General features: G+C 43.6%; 1 protein-coding gene across 1 annotated transcript in view; it reads left to right on the top strand.

Moving 5' to 3' along the window:
* Positions 1-293: 293 nt before the first annotated feature.
* The window catches only part of Sema2a (Semaphorin 2a), a 317,771-nt gene continuing 298,567 nt past the window's right edge, over positions 294-19,497 (top strand). The window contains exon 1 of the mRNA XM_089070328.1: positions 294-992. The gene's annotated coding sequence lies outside the window, so the exon portion shown is untranslated. The remainder of the gene's footprint in view (positions 993-19,497) is intronic.

The following is a 19,497-nucleotide window of genomic DNA, read 5'->3' as shown; positions in this document are numbered from 1 at the left end:
TTTTTTTTTTCAGTTCGTTGAACAATTTGCATTTTCCGGAAACCGGAGTTTCGATCCTGGTTTCCTTTATCGGTTTCACGCGATACTCCGGATTTCCGCAGTGCCAAAGTCCGTTGCACTTATAGCACAGAACTACCGTTCCAAACTGTTGTATATTATAATGTCATCTACTTGAATACACCAGAGACTGCCGGAGTCTCCCACCCGGTATATCGGCTTTTTCTTTACGGTTTGTTTATGTCGCATGCGCACAATCCACCCCCGAAAGCCGCCGACTCTCGTCCACCCTTCCAGTCGCCGGGAAGCGTGCGGATGTTTTGCATCGTTCGTCGTTCGGTCGTCGGATTTTCCTATCAGTGCAGGTGAACATCTGTTGTTTCTGTCATTTGCAAGATAATCGATTGCGTCGATCGTGTTGCGAAAATCTCCCTCCGAGATATATCACAATGTGGCTACGACGCGATAGAACAGTGATGTACGAAATTTCGGAATTTTCGAAATAACCCTCCCCCGAGTAGTCGGAAGCAGTCCAAAATTAATATCGATAATCCGCTGTTAAAAACCTGTGAGGCTGTTCATGTGTGACGTTTTCGGAAATTTTTCATTTCCGTCGCAATTTTTACGTAAAAACTTTTGCGTAAAACGCGACGATGCTCAAATAATCAACCGCGAACAGCGGTGCGTCTTCATTTCGGGTTGAGATCGGTGTCGGACGGACAAAACGCAAGAAAGCGCATGTTTCTATATCCCGATAAAAATACTTGAGATACTGATTTCAAAGAATTTCGCGAGATAAACGTTGTTAGACGCTCGTTTGCGTAAATTATACGAGACGAATGTGGTAACAAGAATTTCGGAGCGCTCAAGACTCTCAAAACGCTTTAACGTGCATATTGAAACACGGTGTATCTATGAAACTCGTCGTGAATCAAGCAAGTAAAGTGTCAGCCTCGAAACAAGGATTACGAGGACCAGCAACGATTCCACGCGCGGTAAGCTTACTCAAGGTAGCATGTGTTTCGTATGTTGAACACGCTCGAAAAATCTAGTCTTTTCATCGGAATATCACGACGCTTAATAATGCATATTCCGTATGGAAGAACAAAACGCATCGGCGAGTTAGTCGGCGCAGTTGTATTAAAAATTACGGACTCTGCGGGACTCGGATGATCTCTAATCGACTTTGCTCGACGGTTTTTAACATACGTAAACGTCTGGTTGACAAAGTTAGCGAATGTAATTCAAGCGCTTACCGGCTTACCCGCCTCTGTTACACATAACCGAAAGAAAAGAACTCGCGTTAAAATCTCACCGCGAGCTCTTTCCCGGGGATAATCCGCCCGTTGATAACGGGCGTTCGCGCGCGCGCGCGCGCGCCTCTCCGCGTACAATCCGCGTTTATTGTGCGGAGAGATCTCGCGCTCGCGTACCAACATGTCGACGTAATCCGTTCTCGGTCGTAATAATCCGTCAAAATAACGGCAGTGTTTTTGTCGAGTAAATTTTGCCGGGTATTTTTTTTTCTTTATTATTATTATTTTTTTTTACTGGCATAGAAAGCATCACCGCGTTTCAACGACGTGCCGCGTTGCACTCCCTTTATATCCTCGCCGTCGATGCACTCTGCATTTACGCGTATCTATCCGCGTATTACCCGCATCTATCTCGCGGTATAGGCGGCTAATTGAAATTCGGATAATGGGCAAACCGATAAGCGGCACCGTTCGCCGCCCCGCAGCGAGGAAAGTGTTTTTGTCGGCGTCGTCCGGCTGAATATCGCCGGGTGAAAATTCGTTTTCACGGCTCGTTATGGTTATCTCGATACGATGCGTGGCGACGCGATATTTTTACGGGACCCGGGCTGGCGGGCAACGATAATCCAGCCGGGCGACGCCGCGTCATCGCCCCCCGCCCCCCCCCCCCCGTGCGAATATCGTTAGCAATTGGTTTTAGTGATAATGGGTATTCATTGACATTGATTGGACGCCCGTTAGACGGGACTAATTGATCCATTGGACGAACAAGGTCTTTCCTTGAGGGCTCGATATCGCGAAGGTCTCGCCAGCCTCGTTAGCACATCGTCGTTAACATCTTACTTATGCGACGCGCGCGCACGTTAATGGATAACAAAATTTATACGATAACGGCAAGACAGGGGAAATATATGGAGCGTAAGATCGCATTAATGGCGGCACGGTACATCCGAGATTCGTGACATTATAATCGATTTCTCGCAGCCGCAACCGTCTTTCGATTGAGATACAGCGAGAAATAAAGTAGAACATTGTAAGGGAAAAGTATAGCGCTTTCTCTCTCTCTCTCTCTCTCTCTCTCTCTCTCTCCCATTCCTTGTAGTTTATTCCTATATTCCGTTGCATTTTGCTCTGTCTTTAGCTGTCGCAAGCATGATCACTCGACTGTGTCCGCCTGATAATTTAGGTTTACCCAACGATTCGCATTTGCGTTAATGATGACCGTATTATTAATTGCTACGCGCGCGCGCACACTCACGTCGGCCCTCGTCATTTTGATTTTGTGTGCGTAAGCAGAATGAACACCGTAGGTGGTCGCTACGGTGTTTCCAGCCGGACGATCGTCTTTCACCGTAATAAAAGAGCTACATAATTTAAAACGACCCGTCGGAGATAGGGACTTATAAATCGTTTCGGTCGCTAGGGTGGTCAACATTATCGCGTTATCGGAATTACGAGGGGTGATCTCATTGCATAAACCCTATGCGGAACGTGGCGTCTTTATTGTTTTCCACGTTGCCGTGGTATCATCCCTCGTGCGTGAGTCGTGTTCGAATGCGACAGCTTAGCCGGCTGGGGCGAAGATTTTACGCGAGAGATCGAAATATCTTAATAAATAAAATAATAAAAGCAAGATAATGAAAACGAATTGCGTATCCGTGTCATTGTGTTGTGTATGTGTGTGCATGCGAATCTACCCATATTTACCAATGTTGATTAATGGAAAATATTTAGTTTTGCCGCATCAAGTGTGTTGAATATATATATATATATAAATTATAACTGTTTCTCCTCATGAATGTCGGCCTCGTCGAAACTTGTAAACCCGCATATCCACTCGTAAAGCGCGAAAAAGATTTGCCAGTTTATTTTCTCATATTTTACGATGGAACGAAATGACCAGCCTGGAAGGCAGGAGACATGATTAAGCTGCCCGACATATCTGATGGAAGGCTCGCAAATCCGCAATCGGTTTCTCGATTTGCGGAACGAATTAAAGTTGGTCAGCGTCTGTTTGTACAAGTCATCGGCTCTCAGCGTAGTCCATTTATTCGCATTGGCCAATAGAAATAGAGACTCGGTATTCGCGTAAACGACAGAGGACGGGGAAGGACAGATGGGGCGAATAAATATATCGGTGTCGCGAAGCACCATTTGAACAACCACGGATGATTTAACAATATCGATTGCAATCGATAGTCCGTGCGTCATTCCCAATGTTTTAATTATTCGGAAATGATTCCATCCTGCGTCAGACAATATTCTATATTCCGACGCAACGGCAATATTCCATTTCGCTCGGCTAAAAAATTCCAACTTCACCGAAAAACCTGTAATTACTCGTTCGTAAAACATCAACTGGATACTCGAACCATTGCGTGCTACATATCCGTGTTACACGCAATCGTTTTAAATTAACAATGTATTCGAATTACGCCGCTTATACATCAATCGATCGTTTCGCACGTACCGCTGTTCATTTATCATTTTTACGGACTACGCGGGCAGAGCTTTTTTCCAGCCATTCAAAAATTCACCACGAGAGCTTCTCACTCACCCTCTCTCTCTTTCTCTCTCTCTCTCTCTCTCTCTCTCTCTCTCTCTCTCTCTGGCTTGCACCCTATCTCTTTCCATTCCTGTCCTTTCCACTCTCTTCCTCTGGATCAGTCTGTCAGAATTCACCGGACCGGCGAGATGATCGAGCGCTTAAATATGTAGCACCGACCGTCTCGCATCGTCGATTTTCACCCTTTCCGCGTTTCTCACCCCTAGAACCGTCCGGAATTTTGCAGGGTGGAAGGCATCGTGCCATTGACGATATCGTGCCACGCGGTGAGCGCCAGCGAGCGATAAATTTTTCAGAATTTTACGATTCTTCACGCGAACGGTATGTGCGAATCGCCACGAAGGGGGAAGACTCGTTCGTTCGCTCACTCATTCGCCCGTTCGTTCGTTCGTTCGTTCGTTCGTTCGTTCGTTCGTTCGTTCGTTCGTTCGTTCGTTCGTTCGTTCGTTCGTTCGTTCGTTCGTTCGTTCGTTCGTTCGTTCGTTCGTTCGTTCGTTCGTTCGTTCGTTCGTTCGTTCGTTCGTTCGTTCGTTCGTTCGTTCGTTCGTTCGTTCGTTCGTTCGTTCGTTCGTTCGTTCGTTCGTTCGTTCGTTCGTTCGTTCGTTCGTTCGTTCGTTCGTTCGTTCGTTCGTTCGTTCGTTCGTTCGTTCGTTCGTTCGTTCGTTCGTTCGTTCGTTCGTTTGTCCATTCGCTCGCGGCGAAGAGAGTGGCGGGATCTACCTACGCGGGGAGATGCAGCGCTCCCGCGACTGCGAATCGATATGCATTGTCCTCGTCTCTTCTTTCCCCGTTCTCCGTCTTTCTCCGACCGGCGGCGGTGCCCGCGCTTTTCCAACACCGTCCGTCTTTGTCGCGGGAGCGATCTCTCGCTCGTCGGTTCTCCGTTTCGCACTACCCCGACGCGCTGGCGGTTTTATTTGATCGCCCTCTTATGTTTTATTGAGCAGCTCCTTCGCTCGCGCGCAGTTTGTTTTTTTTTTACGGTCACTACCGGAAACAGCTGTGTCTGTGATTTCTGGATTTAACGCCGTCGCATTGCCCGGGTTCGATTCCCGGATACACTCTACCCCCTTCCCCCCCCCCCTCGCTCTCCCCGCTCGCACCGGGGTACCGATGGATTTTTATACAGCAACCGGCGGGAATCTGTCGATGGTAGAAGTAAATGCGCAATCATAGAGAAAACTCGAGCGTGAAGGATTATAACGATACTGATGAATTTTTATGCGGCTCGGTAAACGCGTACGCGAACGAGGAAAGCAAGTTTTGCAACCGAAGAAAGTTTGGAGATATAAACGGCTCCCGCGATTTAATGATGTATCATAAATAAAAATCTTCGGTGATTGTTGCTCCGATCGATACATGTCACAAGAGAAGAAGAAAAATAAAATATATTTGTCAATTACGTATCCTACGATGTAGGTAGGATATGATCTCCTATGGATTATGGCATTTTCATTCCGGATATTTGAGAGCCGGATATTATAATATCTCGATATTATGCGATCGTTTTCATTCGTTAAAGACAATATTTGTATACTTTAAACGCAGCGAGCGTTGGCCGTAGTTGAAGCGCATTTTAATGTAACGTGATATATACCGGTAGAGTTGCTTAGCGTGTAGCGGGATAAACATCATAACGTAAGAGGCTGCATCACTTCCTGTTTGCGAGTCTACATTAAAATGCACGGTCGGCGATTTTTTAAAGTCGCCCTGCGCCTCGCTGCGTTCCAGCTGTGTCCTAAGCGATGCGGCACAATATTTCACGTACGCGTATACGCTGCATCCTCATTAGAAAACGCTCGGGTTCCCTATGAATGTAAAATAAATGCAGTTCCCAGTACTGCCGTTCTTTTAACGCTCGCCCCGACGCTTTTAATAATAATGCCGCGCATCGCTTACGCCGCTGGCCACATTAAAAGTTAGTTTAAAAGCTCTAATTATTATGATTTAATGCATATAGTGGAAACCCCTGTTACAGAACTTCGCTTTTATGACGCGTAGCATGCTCAATCACGAGATGTCTTTACACAGAGGTGACGGAGGCTTTCAGCTTGAGATTATTTTCCGCATTTCCGCATTTTCCCCGCGTCTGGTATGATTCCTACCGAGGAAAACGAGTTCGACAGAGTCGAACAGCGGGAGGGATGGTTAAGGTAACGCGGCGAAACTTTGCCGATTCGGTATCGTCATTGAATCTGCTGGTTCTCGGAAGCGAGATGTACCATTGAAAGCTTTCTTTTCGAGTCGCACCTGACCGATCGACTTATCGTAAGTTTCAACCTTCTCGCATCGGGAAATGCAGGAAATGGACGGCGGGACCGAATGGTAGGAGGAACGAACGAGTTCAGCGAAGAAAACAGCGAGTCTCGTAGAATACGGATTTCCTGAATAAGAATGAGTTCGTCGGCGCTCAAAGGCACGGCCGGCCCGAGTCGGGAAGGGGATGCCAAATAGACTTATTTCGATGTTACGGAGAAAGAAGCTGGAAGTTTGTGGCGGAGAGACTCGGAGTGCAGTTTCAAGGTACGACAAGATGAGCGTACAATTCTGTGTACGAGACGTTACGTGAAAGTGGCAAAATTTGTGTACGCTCTAAAATTCAACGAGTTCAATCGAGCTCAATATCGACAAAATGGGGATAGTTGTCTAATTGAGTGCAATTACATAAAAGCTGATGCATCAAGAGAGTGGCCGGAATAACGGGGTTGCACATAAATGACCTTATTACGTCGTAACACGTGCGATCAGTGACCACTCTGACGAAAAATCGTTTATGTCGCCAACGTTCTCCGAACTATACCACCACCTACCGAATATGTCCACTGGGGGGATGCTCTCCACCGGGTGATATCGACCTCGAGCTCACGGTGAATTCCTCTATCCGGATTCTTGTACCACACTTTGAAGATCTCAAAGGTCTCGCCGAACGGCCCCGGCGCATAACCTTAGTCTCATCGTAAAAATGCAAAGCGCCCCGTGCGAATAAAAAGCTCCCCCGATCGGCGTGAATCTCATGAAACTTTCAGAAGGTGCGACTACGGTGACGGCGGCGGTGAGGGACGTTGCGTGCGGAATGCGTTTCTCCCTCCTTCTTCCCCATCCACAGCACACCCATTTTTCCCGCTTCCGGCGGAAGGCCCCGTGTGCTTCCGCAGCGGGTGCTCTACGTGACGACGTAGCCTCTCCGTTCGACGGTATTACCCTACGTGCCCTTTTCTTTATCTGCGATGTGTCCGACGGGTAAGTTCCAAAAGTTCCTACAATCACTCGCGACTCCACGGAGATGGAGAACGTGCGAATATCCGATTTTCATGGCTTCCTACTTGCCCCTCTCTCCCAGCTTTATTTGATTTTCTACGCGAGTCTGCCGTTCGTTTTCTCTTTCGATTTTTCTCCGGTGTTTGTCTTTACGTGAATTATTCAACCGCTTGTTCTCTATTCTTCGTGTCTCTCTCTCTCTCTCTCTCTCTCTCTCTCTCTCTCTCTCTCTCTCTTTTCTATTTTTCTTTTTCGATGTTTTTTTCACACGAAAGCAAAGAATATCACGGAGGTAAAGAATTTTTCGGTATTGTTGTTGATTTCATATCACGATCTCGCGTTTTAATAATTATGAATGGTGACCTCTTTCAAACCACAAATGGTATATTCGATTGTTAATTCTTAGATGTGTTTCTTCGCAGGTTTTCGCTTTCGCAGCTTTCGCTTTATTTTTTCCTTTATGTTGTTTTTTTTTTCTATCGCAGTTTCGACTTTATCGATCCAGGTTCGTGGTGAGATTTCTTTTTATTTTCAAACGCCATTATTACTCGCTCGGGCTCGCCGTGTAATTCCATTTGAACTTCCACTGTGGCAAGCTACGTGACATCCTGGAGATCTTTTTTCAGCAGACAATTTTGCCACGTAGGTATTTTGTATTTCGAACGGTTACTGTCGAGACATCAGAAAACTTCCGTCACGGTGAATATAGTTTGCGCACGTTAACATCTTTTTGCGTTATCATCTTGCGTTAATTTTTTTTTCCTTCTTGATATCGATACATCTTGTGATGATGAAAAAAATTGTCGAATTCTTTTTTCACAAGTCTCACAAGTCTCACAAGACGCTTATTGCAGTAACTTGAGATACATGCAGGTTTATTTCTCCTTTCTTCGACTGCTCAAGGAAAAAGCTTTACGATAATCAACGATGAGACGTTCATATATTTCTCAATTAGATAATGCATTTTCATTTACTATTATATCTAATAATTTTTATGTTAAAAATGAGAAATGATTCTCAAATTTTAAATTAATCAACAAACTGATATTACATTTAAGTGAGTGACTTATTTATGATTTACTGCATATTTATAAGACACGTAATTATCGTTAGCATCAAAAGATTTGCATTAATAGAACTTTTATATTTTTGGTATAATACATGCTTAAATTCTCATCTTGATTTTTTCGCTTTTTACTTTTCGCTTATATTCACGAAGCACACGGCTCCTCTCGCTGTACCGCATAACGTCAAGTCGTTTGTATCCTTTTTTTTTTCTTAAGCAACCGTTCCGACCAAGAACGGCTCTCCTTTATTTTGCGAAATTCTTAGCAGAAGTCTCGAGAAGTTGTCACAGCTCCGCGCGATAACTTCTAAGCAACGAAGCGAGGTTGGAACTTTTTCTCGGAGAAAGAAACAACCGCGGCGACGGAATACTTCCCTTTGCACTTTGTTCATGAGAGACGTCCGCTAATTCCATTTTCTTTCCTGACATTTAATGGAAGCGAGCGTCTCATCGGTCGCGTATACTTCCGTTCGATGAATCTGGTCCGGAATTTTTCCTCATTCCGCGGGATTTCGGACAAAGTCTTAAGAAGTTCTCAACTCTTCGGCATGAGTCCTCGGAGAGAAGGGATAAGTGAGAACTTTTCCTCGTTAAACGAAGACTGATATTCGCTTCGTCTCTCTAGCTTTTCCTCGATCATCATTCTCATTTCTTCTCGATTACATTTCGTTTCTATGTAAATGCATTTCTCATTGTCGAACGTTACGATCCTTCAATGTAAAATATTTGTAATTTTATGATGTCACGATCATCTTTTGTATTATAAATGTTGATTTTTTTATGAATATTTTTAAATAGGTGAGGATGGAAAAGATTATTTTAAATTTTATTTCTATTAAATTTTACATCATACTTTATATTGTTATAACGTACTCGTTTCGTTTGAAATAAAATTATTATTTGTAAATGTATTTGTTCTTTCGTAAACAGTTTCTTTGAAGTCAAAAAGTAGAATATATTTTCAAGGAAACTTATTCTATAGCGAAGAAAGAGTTCATCGTCTTAGGATCGTTTGCCAAGAAAGTCGACTATGCCGCTCAACTATCACACCCAATCTTCTTTACAATGCCGTTTCCGAAAATGGCGCGTTATGTGGTATATCTTGTTCATTGTTCCTTTTCCTGAACACACAATCGACAAAAACGTGACTACCGACATAGGGATGAATGCACCGAGTTTCTTCCAGTAGCGCCATGTTGTACGAGGGTAAGGATGATCGGATATGATGATAGAAACATTGCGTGTAATATTCTCTTCTATATTTTTCTCTTTCGTTTTGTATCTTTTGTCATTTCTGTCGGATGGCGCGAGACATCACGCTGTGACAACTTCATTCGATTCAAACGAGTTTCTTTATATCTTCTTCATTTTACGAAATTTCCCAAAGTCCTAACGAGATAATACGTTTTTTTTTTTATTTACAAGGACGACACACTAAACCCTTCTCGATAGGCTCGACTGACCCACAAGTAGGATTCAAGGAGCTCGAATATAGTACAGTCACCGTAGTTAAGATGTTATCGTATCTCACTATGGTGAGCTTCCGGGGGATTCCTCATGGTCAATCTGCGGGTATATCTTCACTGATCTCCCGTTTCGTCCCTTCATCATTCCATTTCTCTCTCTCTATTCCACTTTCACTACCCTTCCTACAGCGACCGCGATCCCTTCGATGATCTAATTTCGATCTTTAGTCGAGTGTCATTTCAATCTGTATCTCTTTGCATGATCTTTTGTTCTCGTCTGTCGTTTCGTTGAGTAGGACATTACACTTAAATGTAATGTGTAGACTGATATAATTGCAGATTAAAATGATGATGATGATTTACGGCAAGCAGCATGGAGTCGATGAGAACGTTTCGTCTCCCTAAAATGTTCCTGCCTCCCTCGATAAAATTTTTCTCTTTTTTTTTTTTATACCGAGATTCTTCTTATCTGTAATCCTCTAACTGCTGTTACACGGACAACCGCCTGCCCTTCCGTGATAGATAGTGCTGCAGGGGACAGCGGTCAATGGTCCATAGGTCTGATCAAAGGGCGCTACTGACTTTGAAGGTGCCCATAAATCCAATTTTATGGGGCAAATTTCAATTCTTTATCGGGAAAAAATTGGGACTATCGAATAACATTAGAACGAGCCTGATAGTATCCAGCTTGTAACAAATTTGTTTTCGTAAAAAATATGGTATTCTCAACGCCGAGTCACGCGACGATGTAGCAAAAAATAGATAATCAATCGGAAATTTAACCATTTTTCCTTTTGTAACGCTTTGTCATGATAGTACTTTAGCTAAATTGGCCATCGTTAAAATAAATCATTATATCGAAAAAAACAATCAGAAATGGAAAGAATAGAACATCAAAAGACCTATTGTTCGTCAAACAATTTTTCTCCAATTTTAGATAGATCGAATCCAAGAAATATTCTGTAACAGTGAAACCATTAGAAGCATACACAAAAAAAAAAGAATAATACAAAAGAGGAATTGTTATGAAAGAATGAACGTTTCGATGCCGCGCGTAAAATCAAAATTAATGCATAACTTGATTCAGACGTTGTGCTAGATACCCAGAACCGACGATTCTTTTGCTGTTAACAGCCCGCAGTTAACTGGCTCGCTAAATCGATTCCGCCCGCGAGCAAAACGAGGAGAAAGGGAACAACAATTAGCGTTCTGATACGGGGAATCAATCGAGGAGGCAGAAAGAAAGGGAGAAATCCCTGGCTCGAGGTAATTGGTCTCAGCTCTCGAGTTTGCGCGACTAGCTCGTCAAGACGTTCGAGCAAATCCTTTATGACGAAGGCCTCTTCTCGCTCGTTGTTCGCACGAAATGCAAACAAGAAACGAGTTCTCCACTCAGCATAAACAAAAAGGTGTTTGGCCAAATTTTGTTTTTTTTTCCTCCTGTCTGGATGTATTTTAAAATATTTCCATGTCTAATAACATAATTTGTATACATTGCATTGTATATGTATGTAGTTCGAGCTTACATGTTCACGATATATTTTAAGATCTTTCCATGTCTAATAAGATAATTTTTATACGTGCGCGTATGTATGGTTCGATTGTTCCATATTCCACCGAAATTTACCGTGGCAAGGAGCAAGCCGGTTGACACTTTGACGATGAAGAGAAGAATTTTTAACTCCGCACGCGCCCCTCCGCTTTATCGACCTGCCTTCTCCCGGCCGGTTCTCACTACTCACGCTGCTCGTGCACCACCGAAGTACCACCCCGTGGCATCAATCTTGCATAGAATCCTCGAATTTACGGCTCTCGTCCCGCGCGCTCGCGCTGAATTACATTCGACGGTCGCCGTAGGATGGTCGCGACTATCTCCACGTCCGGCGTCTATTCGCGTCGCTGCATTGCGCTCGTACATATAACGCACATCTGTTTTATCGCTCCTACCGTTCCTTCCACCGCCGGCGCGATTTCAACGGACGATGAGATTAGCCCGATAAGCGACAGCCGCCGCTGAAATAAAGCGCGCCGGCCGCCGATATTTTGGCCGGTGCTTTTCGCTCGCGTGCGACTAATCGCGTGAGCGTGTGCGGGAACTCGCGGCAACAAGGTAATCCGCGAGTATAAATGTATAATTCCCATCAACATTAATGCCATTTTCACCGAGGCCGCTTGAAATCGCATGAACATCGTTAAATTTTCTGAACTGCGTGATCACGCACGTACGCATACGTCGCGCACATTAAAATTACACGTCCTTTAAAATGCGCTCGCCGGCGAGCGTTGGTGATGCAGCCCGCCATCGATCGCTGGCTCGCGGAATTTTCACGGTGAAAACTCCTAAAGTGTCATTTCGTGCAGAAAGTCTCTTCCGTCTCTTTCCGTTCTCTTTCTTCGTCATTCTTCGGCGCGCAACTGTAGTCAAATAAATGCTCGTGAAATAACAAGCGATCAAACGGTGGCTCAATAAGTTATTGTTGTCCTGTAAAGAGTCAATTTGTACAGTGTAAAGAATGGAGGTACTGCCATGCAACACTTGTTATCGGATATTCCGCGGGTAATTTTGCAGACGTTGTCCGCCGCATAGAGGTGATTTTTCTTCCGGAGCAATATACGTCGTAGTAGCGCGGCGCGATATCAAAGGGGGAAAATCCCGCGGAACCGTAATCTAGATTTTCAATCTCGTAACAAATCGTATTATTTCACTGTTAAACACGTCATTTATTCCACTCTGTTTAAATCGTCTCGCATTATAAAGAGAGCGGGCGCGTATACTACGATATACCGTTTCATGCCGCGAGTTAAGATATATTCGCGGAAAACATCGGGATTTTCATCATCCACATTTTTAATTAAGATTGATAATTTAAATGAGAAATGTTACACAGATCTTACAGAATATCGCTAGGCGCGGTATTAATACGCATACCGTAATACGGTGAACACACACACACACACACACACACACACACACACACACACACACACACACACACACACACACACACACACACACACACACACACACACACACACACACACACACACACACACACACACACACACACATATATATTGTACATAAATATGCGCGTAACCACGTATGGCCGTCCTATTTACATTTCAGTGGCGCGTTCGCCGCGATGATAAAGAATCGCTATACATATAAACGCAATACACGAACGAGCCAGGAGGAGCGTGCCGATATAACTACTCGCTCAGCTCGAATTTTTCATTCGCGAGGCTCCGCCAGCGATGTATATCGTCGACAATGGCGGATACTGGTTGAAGCCGAGTCGCGTCGTTGCATACACGATTCACCGCCTGAATAAAGAAAGGGCGCGCGCTCATGATGCATATGCGCTGTAAAAAAAAAGGAGATGCGTCGTCCAGGACATGCACCAGGACGAACGCGCGCGGGTTGACCCACATTTCGATTCTTTATTTCCCAGTCACTCTCGAGTGGCGGTAGTCACTCTCTGCCGACGGTTTCCCGTCGAAATAATACTCCCGGTCTGGCCGTGGCTTCCATGGGGAAAGCATAACCGCTCGAAATTGGAGGTAAATTAATGATCAGATCGGGCCTCGTGTTCGGCGAGTAATTACCGATCCCGGCGGGAGGATGGCACCGGGCGTGGCGGGCGAAGAAGGAATTTAGCCAAACCTCCCTGTAATTTCTCGTTCATCCCTTCGCAAACTTGGTGATGCCTAGGGTTATTCCAAGGGAGTCCCGAGGTGACGGCGCGGGGGAGCTGGAGGAGAGGCGGCGTTGGCGGGGCGGCGGGTAGAGTATAAAGAGGCGGGATGCGTAGAGAGGGATGCGAATGTGAACGGCGGGGGGGGGGGCGCGGGGGTGGTGAGCCTTAGTCGGTGCGAAGGAGCAAGTTGCATCCTTCCTTCTTCCCTCAGTAAGGGCTTCTCTGTAGTAGGTGAGTTATTGGCGTTACGTTAGACGTCACATGCAGCGCCAACCCGGCAAGCCTCCGCTCGAGAGTGCTCGCCAGTTTCCTCTTCTCCTCTCCCGCCCCTTCCCTCCCCTCCCGCCATCTTACCACGAGTAAGACGCAACGTCAGATGCAAGACAAACGTCTCAATCCTAACCGGAACGACGAGAATGACGCCGGTGACGACAGCGTATGAATCCTCCTACGGCTTCTCCATTCGGCGAGAGTCCTCGGAAGAAGCGAGGCACGCGCGTTTCCCGCGTCGATCTTTCCGAATCTGAAAGTCGAATGACATATGTGGCTCGCCTATCCCGTTCGACACTTATCGCGGATGACGTACGATGATGACGTGTGAACGTACCTGACTTGAAAGTGGAAACGTGAAATCCATTAGGATTAATTTCGATAGAAATCGAAAAAACAATTGGGTTACTTTATCGCATTTGCAATCGCGTTATGTAATCGCTTTGAATATTTATCTGCCGGTTACAAAGCGAGCGCAGTATCGTAGGTATATAATACATCGTATTTATAAATTCAAATGTATAACATCGATTTTCGGAATAGCAAATTTATACAAGAGATACGACAGAGATCGAAACCTTCGTGCGCGAAATCCCTCAAAGGGCGACATATTGTTCTCCATTGACTATCTGATAGCTGGAGTCATGCGCTTGCATGCAGTATCGCATGAGAAATGTCGCGTTGCCGGGTGAATAACGAAAATGGGCAACCGTGGCAACGGCGATTTCTTTCACGTCGCGGAGAACAATGTGCCGTTGCCAGCGTGACGAAGAAAATATGCGGAGAATCGGTGCATTCGATCGGGGAAGGAGATGGCGATGATTTGTCATCGCAATTCGTGAGCGGTATTTTGTATGCGGAGTACGTTAATAATCTCCGAGATTACATTGCTGTTGTATATATATAAGATAGTTCCTCTTTTAAAGAGAGAGAGAGAGAGAGAGAGAGAGAGAGAGAGGAGGGGTGATCTATCTGAATTAATAAATAAAATTAGATTGATGAGGCGCTGTTATTTTTCTTTGATAGAAATTATTCTAATTTTTTTCGCGAAATTAGTGATATTTTGTTGATATTGATTTTAATCGCGTGTTATATTTTCTTAAAATAATTCCTGATAAGCGTGACAACTTATGAGGATGTAATAGCTGAAATATGTTGATGATGACGTTGAATGAGGGATGATCGATCAAAGTCAAAGGTCGATTGGAAGCTCTTTTTAGCTCAAGAGACTAGCTTATAGTACTTTATTTGTTTTCGCCGGAAAAGTGGTTAAGTGTGTTGCGATCGATGTATCTAATGAAACAGTTGCTGTCAAAATTTCTTATGTAAACTGTTTTTATTAGATAAAAGTAGAGAGTTATTTTGTGACAAAACTTATGTCGCTTATCTTTGCAAACAAAAAAATTTGTCATCGAGTTTAAAGATGACAAATTTTTTGTTTCAAAGATAAGCGACATAAAATATTAGTAGTAGTAAGATGAAAGATTTGAATTAATAAAAATGCGATTTTGGTCCAATGGTTGTTTAGATATGCAATGCTTCACAATACGGGATGGATGTCGCGGTAGATTACCGCGGAGAAATAGCATCCCACCCCCATATGCATCATTCTTTCCCTCCTTAACCGCTTCCAATCGTTTTGCGCAATACGAGTCGTATAAGGCTGCCTGAAACTTATCGGAGAACGTCGATCTAAATCGCACCGAATGTGACCGATAAAAGTAACCTTAATGATATTGACCCTCTCCTCGCTGGTTCGAACGAGAACACATTCGATTCGAAGTACATTTATCTTGGCTCCATGGCACGCCGTTGTAAAGTATGGTTCTGGCGACCCTCCTTCGACCCTTCTGCCAGCTTCCGGACTATGCTCTTGATGGAATACGTGCGTGGACTGCACCCGCGCCTCCGCGAAATTCCTTCGCGTTTTTACGAACACTCGGCAGTTTCGTAGATCTACCTTTTTCGGGAAAGGAAAACTCATTTGATGTTTGTCTTATTTGAGATGAAATTCATCAGAAATATTATAGACGTAATATAGACGGCAAAATAAAAATTGCAAATACTTAAATCTTCTCTGAAGGAAATAACGTAAGGGGAAATAACGTAAGTCTTTTTATATTTCGGCCTAACGGAAATTTCGAAAATATATCGAAATACATTGTGCGTACCTATTGTGTTAGACACAAAAGTGGCTCTGAGTGGTCAACCAACGCTCTCGCACACGCTTGGAAACCTGATATTCTCTATTGCAGCACGGTGGAACATGAGACTCGGATGGCGGATTTGGCGCCTCGTCGGTGGCGAAAGCCGGCTCTCAGTGATTTGTTATCGTAACACCACGATGGTGTTTGTCTAGCAAATCCTTAGCCACGTCTGCCGGCTAAGGCCCGCCGCGTTCTACTCCCGCGCGATCGACCCTCGCCCCCAACCCTTTGAATCAACCCCTTGTAAAAACACGTTGGGTTCACCTTGGGTCGGAATCAGCGGGCTGTCTACATCGGCCACGAACACCAGCTAGTACCAGCAACGACGACGGCGGCGGCAGCAGCAGTAACAGCAACGTTCGAGCGGCAATGGTAAACGACGACGAAGCCACTGGGACGAGGTAGAAGGCAAACTGTGCCATGACCTGTGAACGCGCCAGACTCTCATCCTTCCGGCGAGCAACCTATATTTCAAGCGGTGATAAATCAGCTAAGATTCCGGAAATTTACGCGCGACCTGGATCCACCGCGACTATCATTCCTGCCTGCAACGAAGAAAGAGGAGGAAGAGGCAGGGTTCGCCTGGGAAGGAGCGGCAAAGAGAATCGGGAGTAGAATAGCAGAAAGGATAAAAGGGGTCGTTAAAGGTGAACCGATCGTTCGATCGTCATAACTAACTCCACGAAGCCGGAGCCGAAACTTCTATAGACTGCGAGAGTATTTCGTGAATAGATCTTATTATTATCGTCATCAGCGTCACTATCGTTTCGGATTTCGCCGACTAAACCACGGCTTAAAATCTTATTGTGGCACTCGGCGTTAAGCGTAGATGTCTGCTCCTAATTCCCCTTTATATATATATATATAGAGCACATATCATAAATTTCGCTCTACTAGACTGATATATATTTTCAACAAATAATCAGTTATACAATACAGAACTAAACGTCTGCATGCATTTGTATGCGGGCGGTAATGTAATGTAAAGTTTGTACATTATAGAACAAATATTTCGCGCATAACTGCTGGAATTATATTTATGGAGAATCTCAATGAAATTTAATGATCTTTGATATGAGATTAACTGGAACTAACGCAGGAGAATATCCCATTATTTTCTCGCATTGAGAATTGTACTATTCAAATACGATTCATTGGCAGTGAGTGGGTGGAGCATTTTAGACTTCTGGAGCCACGCGAGTCAAGACTATCGATTCCTCCTAATGAATTATACTAACGAATTATTCCGCCTGCGCCGGTAATAATCTACCCCAATTCTAGTTTTAAGTAGATGTTATTATAATCAAGTATGTCATCAGCTCGTGCGCGGCGAAGTTTTACTCTAAGATTCGGAATAATTGATGCGATGGACTCTTCTTTCGATACCCGTATCACTTAGCGTACAACCACTCGCCGAGGAGCTTTCGCCTAAAGTTTCTTCGTAAGAGTTACTTGGGAAATTTCTTAGAGATCGACTTTAGGAAACAAACATTACTTTTGAATGAATGCATTAACTCCCCCTCCCCCCCCCCCCGACGAGTGTAATCTTCTTTCTTATAATTTCGCTTCAAGCCGAATCTCGTCGAGCCAGTGTTTAATATTATCGCGATATTGTAATTATAATTTTAATTATATATACTGTTATCGTTTCAATAACAATTATATTACAATTATATTACATAAATTTAGATATCGCGTGTAAATTAATCGCAAAATGAAACGAAAGATCCAATTTCAACGTCCAATCTCCAATTGATGCGTTGTCATCATTATGGAACGCGCTGAATTTATTTTGATAAGTAGGTTGTGCAGTTTAACATGTTTCTGGCGCAACTGCTCATGACGCGATTGCTAATTATGTACTAATTTGGAATTAGTAATGGGACACACTGATAACGCTATCGGAATCAGTGTCAGCTGTTTTCATCAGTTGCTCGGCAACGGGAAGCCAGAATGAGGAATATGCTAGCGTTTTCCAATTTGCACGCTTTATGAGAGACTTTGCTACATAATCCACGAAAAATTGACCGTCCAATAATCCGCGGCAAACATACACTGAAATTGCAAGTTTATCGACATTGTTCGCATCGTTGTTCACATTACGATCAATATGACCACGTTTATTCCGTCGTGAATTCGAGAGCATTGTGAGAGTTTCGCACGATGATTAAATATTAACGGAGTATTTACGGGCACGGTCACGTGACGACACTTAATTGTGAATTCGATGTAATAATAATTCCTCATGACGTTTATCGTCTCTCTAATATTGGAAAATGTATCTCAAATATATACGTAATCATCTATACATAGTCAATTACTGTCATAATTATAAATAACGTACATGTGTACAGTTTTTGGACAAATGAAATCCTATAACGAGACACGCGAAATATTTTAGCTGATGGAATATTCCAACGACGTCTCGGAAGTAAATTACGTTGATTGAGATCCCGAATTAATGTTTGTTCCCGTTGACGATGCGCAACGTGCGCGGTTTTCACAATCGATCGTTCGAAGATCGACTCTGATCCTGGCGAATGAAATTAAATGTAGCGCGAAAGGTCACGACACTGCTCGCAGAGCTAAAGATCAAAAGTTATCGACCTTTCTGGGATGGGGGGGGGGGAGGACGCAAATATCCGCCTCGATGAGTAAAGGTGTGTTAATTAAAGCTTCTCATTAACGGTCTTGCTCTTCGCAATTTCCACCTACCGGTCCGGACTTACTCCCCTATTTAATGTAATGACCAAATAAATCAACGAGCCACAAATATCTCATCAACACTCGGAACCGTAATAATGGCAGGCGGCTAACAATGAGATCGATACGCTTCGTGACTTTTAATTAAAATACACACTAATTTTTTCGACGGCGAATCTAATATTACGATGGAATGATCAAAATTTACAAATTAATTAAAGCTTGTAACGAGGTAACATGATGAAAGGTGAAAAAAAATTCTGAGGACGAATATCAATGCTAATAATAAAGGTGTACAAGAGAACTTTCGTGTTTACTAGAGTGTAACATTTTCTAACATTGTGCGAAGGAAGATATATGTGTATATCGTTTGCATATCATAATTTATTACGTGATTTATTTCTCAAGATCTATCCTATCAGATCTAAATTTCAAAATTTCATTATTCTATATTTCTCTTCATTTGTTACGAGATAAAGTGAAGAAATATCGGATTTTGCAGAGTCATCGTGCATAGTCAGGTTGGGACAACTGATTTTGCATTTTCACACTTCGTCTCTTGTCTCAAGTGTTTGGAGCTACGCCGAGAGACGTAAATCGAAGAATTGTTGAGAGCCACGATAATTTCGCACGGAGAAAATGCTTGTAGCTCTGGGATAAGGCGAGTTGGATTCCTTCATTAGGTTTTCGATTCGTCGGATGTGGCAATCAAGCTACAGCTACTCTTAGAGGCTACTCCGATACGGATTTCTTCTTATATTTGCAAATTTATATCGCGCAAATTACTCGTATTTTTAAGATATTAGTGTTCGGAATAAATGTGAAGAGTTTTTCACATATCTAACTAAGCGAATCTAATCTGTTTGTAAAGAATAGATTTGCTGGATAGATTTGAAAAAAAATTTTGTTGGCCCATCAAATTAATTATGTTTAAATTAGTTGCTAGAATATAAAAAAAATTTTGCAGTACTATCATCATACGTTAAACGTTCTACACAACATAATTTTTA

Source organism: Pogonomyrmex barbatus, unplaced genomic scaffold, assembly GCF_055798465.1.
Source record: "Pogonomyrmex barbatus isolate J1 unplaced genomic scaffold, ASM5579846v1 scaffold10, whole genome shotgun sequence".
NCBI lineage: Eukaryota > Metazoa > Arthropoda > Insecta > Hymenoptera > Formicidae > Pogonomyrmex > Pogonomyrmex barbatus.
This window is presented reverse-complemented; position numbering and strand designations above follow the sequence as displayed.